General features: G+C 42.4%; 1 pseudogene; it reads right to left on the reverse strand.

Annotated features, from left to right (window-relative positions):
• Positions 1 to 1,227, reverse strand: LOC123635444 (annotated as a pseudogene).
• Between the last annotated feature and the right edge of the window lie 3,298 nt (positions 1,228 to 4,525).

Raw genomic sequence — 4,525 nt, forward strand, 5'->3', positions numbered from 1 at the left:
TCAAATTTTGTACAAGAAGTTCCCATTGTTGTCAAAAAACTCCTGCCCCCTCTGCACTACTTTGTTGCTGTAGTTGTGGTCACCTGGTTCCCCTTCCTGCAATTTCTCCAGCTTCTCATCACTTGGCAATCCGTCACTGTCAGTTCTTCTGGTGCCCTCACAGGCACTGGTAGAGTACTTCTGCAGCTCTCTCTGATGACCTACAGTTGCAGGGACAGGCACAAAGCCCTCTCCAGGCTCTGGATTCCTTTATCCCTTTCTTTCTGTCTCCTGGGTGTATTTGTACTGTGACCATTTGACTCAAGCCGTGCTGTGGCTCTGGCCTTTGGATGAAGCTTCATCCCCTGGCATCAGCAAAGAGCCTGATACAAAGTGGCCTCCAGAGAGCGGCTTCCAGGTACCTCCAGAGCCCTGGATCTGCGGCAGGACTTTTTGATCTTGCTTCAGTTTCTGCTCCAATGTGGGTACAAACTTGCTTTTTAAAATTCTTCGGATCACATGGGTGCTGACTTCAAAGCCTTCAGGCAACCTGGAAACTGACCAGGACTCTGCAAATTCCTTTTGTAAATACCGGATCTGCTCCATGACTTCCCATGTCAGTCTTCTGGGTGAGGCATCTGGAGCCTCCATTTGTCAACGATTTTTCTGGAATCGGATTGCTTTTTTCTGTCGTTTCAGGGTGCTGGGGGAGAGAAGCAATGGCAGAAGCCATGCGTAGAAGCAAGGTGGGTGTCTGAAGAGCCTCAGGTTAAATCACAGATCCCAGCCCTCTTCTGTTTGTTCGAAAGGGCAACCGGGCCATATCTGCAGGCTTAGAGCTGCTCTGTACACCACCCCAGAAATCTAACAGTTGGATCAATAGCTGCCCGTAAGCATGCCGAATTGTCTAACCCGGGGATGAAATACATCACTGGTGAAGGGACTCGTGGTCTCAAGGGAGCTGAACATCTGTCCCCGTGCCCCTGACAACGGGTAAAAAGAAACAAGGGCTGCGGGCGCAAGCAGTGGCAGGACGCCCGGCGCCAAGGTCCTGCTTCAGGCTGAGGACCCCGGAGGAAGCGGTACCTCTCCACCTCTTGCAGCTCCCACTCCTCGGGCTCCTAGTAGGGATCCAGGTTGGCTCCAGGTGACAGGGCCCAGGCCAGCCACCCCCCGGCTTGTGAACCCACAGCGCTTGACTGCAGCACGGACATGCCCACTCAGCAGGAGACTTACAGTAACCGCCATGTCCATGCAAAACCTAGATTTTCATTATTATAAGTTAGTCACCATTAACACAGAACCTGGGATGGAAATAGGGTGGAATGTATCCTGTGAGGCTTAGTTTCCGCCTCCTGCTCTTTTGGATCTCTGGCTGCAGTATGTATGTTCTGCTGTGGATTCCTTGTGCTAAGCACACGGTCGGGGCCTGCCCTGCCTTCCTTCTAGCGGCCGATCTGGAAACCAGTCTCTTTCCCTACTCCCAGCGTCCAACTTACGTGAGGCTGTGATTCCCTTGGTACCCAGTCAGATAAGCAACTGCTTTGCAGAAAATGTTTTTGAGGTGGCGAAGGGAGTGTCTTTCCGAGTTTTAGACTTGAGGGGAAGCATTAGAAATCCCAATTGTGCTTTCGGTCAAGCCATACTTGTTAGGTTAGTTTTAGCATGTATAAAGCTAGTATTTTGATCATCTGTCTGACTGCTATGTCTATTTCCAAATCACTTCCAAATTCTGAAGGGGAAATGGCTGTGTTTTGTTTCTGTTATTGCCACTTTAATACACTAAATACACTGAACAGGGAACAATGTGAAATCACATATTTTCGTACATTCTTAGGACATCCACAATTAAGGCTATCTCATTGTCCCTTCTACCTGCTTAGTACCCAGATTTCCCCTCTCCTTCCCCCATTCTCTGCTTCTTACCCCTTCCTTTTGGGATTGTTACATTCCTGGAACTCAAAATACTTTCTATTCTATGCAGTAATACTTCATCTCTTTCCTGCTCCTACTCCCAAATTTGCACATTCAAACCCATCAAGAGGTGGTGATTATGTATAAAGAACTAAATAGTCTTACACAAACAAAAGGAAGTCTACCTTTTTACAGGGATGGACTATTGGAGATGATTTCATTTTCTCTCACTGTTAGAGGACTGTGCTTTATTCAATTATTGTTTTTATAGTGTTAAATGAATGGTATAAAAACCTCAATTTTCAAGGATTTTCATCTCATAACTGGCCAATTTGGCAGCCTTTTTAAAGATTTCTTAGCCAGGACTGTCTTCCAGTTTTAATTTGTCTTACATATCACCAAGTTATCTCATGCATAATACCACCTTTCCTTTCTCAAATTCTTCAAGAATTTATCACTTACTTGCTATTCAGAATTCATCACAATCTGGTTTCAAATTATAATTTCCAGCTTTATCTCCCAATACTACCTATAATAAATCTCTAATTAAAGCTATTCATATTTTGTGGAAAATTATTTCTGTTTTCCACTTTTATGCCCTTGATCATACTCATTTTTCTAATTCTGCTTATTTTTCAATATCTAGCTTAAATTCTACTTCCCTAGGAAGACTTTCCTGAGTCATCCAGCCTATCATTTCCCTTCCCTGAACTTTTGTACACTTTGTACCATAACAGGAAATCCTCCAGATCAAGGATTTAGGAGTTGAGGTTTTGAATATTCACACAATAGAATTTTAGTACTAGAAAGTACCTTAGAGACCATCTAGCTTGACCACCAATGTTATAGATGAGAAGGCTGATGTCTGAGGAAAGTAACTGACTTAATGGCAAAACTTAAACTGGAGACATTTGACTTATAGCCCTTGTGACCTCTTCTCTTGGCTTCCTCTTTGTCCGTGCTTCTCCAGCCCTCTTCACTTTCCCTGGCGGCTGCTGCTGCTGCTGTTTGTTACACCACCTGTACCCTGAGCTCAAGGCACCCATTTCTTTCTAGAGCTGTAAGCTTAGTGGATGCTACAGAAATATTGTAACATGTGACTCTTAAATTATAATTTCTCTATAAAATTTCTCTTCATATAATCAGAAGAATTGAAAAAGCCATAAGAAGAAGAAATATTCTTTGAACAAAGTTGCTTTAAACAGTTTCTCCAAAGAATTTTATGCCAGGACCAAGTACTTACAAATTCATCTATTCACAGTGATCTCTACAATCCGTTCTTTGTATATACAAGGGATCCTTCAAGAACCAGAGAGAATTAGTATTTACTGAGCCTATCTGAGTATTTCAGATACTCTAATAGTTACTTTACATTAACTCATTTAGTTTTTACAATCACTCTTTGAGATAGGTGTTATCACCCCCTTCTATAAAATGGTGAAACAGAGACTCAGAGATGTGAAGTAAATTGTCCAAGTTTATATAACCAGGAAAGGGGGAGGAGATGGGATTTGAACCTATGTTTATCTGTCTCTACACCATGTTATGAGTAGTTACATTTTTCCTGGTAGTTTTTACCTTGGGGTGTGATGCTCTGTCCAGATCACCTCATATTCCTTTTACTGTTCCTGTATGCTCCTTCTCCCTGTATAAACATGTCTTTGCTTCCAATGGCCCATACCTACAACTCTTCTTTGAGAATGGCCCTCAGGCTACTAGGGCTACTTTACCCATTTATGCATACAGCCGGAAGATAACGTATATCCTGCAAGGCAGTCCTTAGCCAATGATTGACAGTGCAGGGATATGAAATCTTAATGCTTTTACCTTAGGTTGGGATAAGTTCTGAGTGTAATTTGTACACTAGAGATCCCTCAGGATCAGGCTGATGCTACCTCCATGGGGCATTGCCTGTAATCACACCCCTGCTTGGCTTTTCTTGTCCAGCTTCCCCTATTCTCATACCATTTTTTCCTTGAGAACTTCCTTAATGAGTTGCTTATACACAAATCTTTGTCTCAGGGCCTGCTTTTGGCAAACCCAGCCTAAGATAGGGTACCATGTCTTAACTTATCAAATAATATTTATTAAGCAGTTATTGTATGCCAAGCTCTGTGTGATATTGTTTACATGTATTAACTCATTTAATCCTCACAACTGCCCCATGAGTAGACACCACTTCTCATTTTACAGATCTGAAAACTAAACCTTAATAGCTTGCTCAAGGTCACACAAGTGTTAGAACCAAACTGAAACCCTGGTCTGTCTCCAAGTCGTATTTATAACCTTTATGCTGCTTTCCTTGAGGATGTTATTTTCCCCAGAAAGGAGGCCAACCCATGATCAGTGAAGCCTTCTATCTGAGGAAGAATATTAAAATCAAATGATTAGAATTCCGGTGCAATAACCAAATTCTCACATATTTTACAATTTCCTTTTCCTAATTCAGAAGATCTAGATTTTTGTAACTGGGGAGAAGTGGAAATCTTGTCTGGGAAATACAAATATAACAGGTCATGTAGTCTTTAGACTAATTCCTTGAATATTTATGGAGTATTTGCTTTGAAATACTCCTGAGAGAATAAGCAGTTGCTTGCCCTTGAGGAATCCCCAATTTAGTAAAGGAGACTTC

This window comes from Lemur catta, chromosome 3, assembly GCF_020740605.2.
Source record: "Lemur catta isolate mLemCat1 chromosome 3, mLemCat1.pri, whole genome shotgun sequence".
NCBI lineage: Eukaryota > Metazoa > Chordata > Mammalia > Primates > Lemuridae > Lemur > Lemur catta.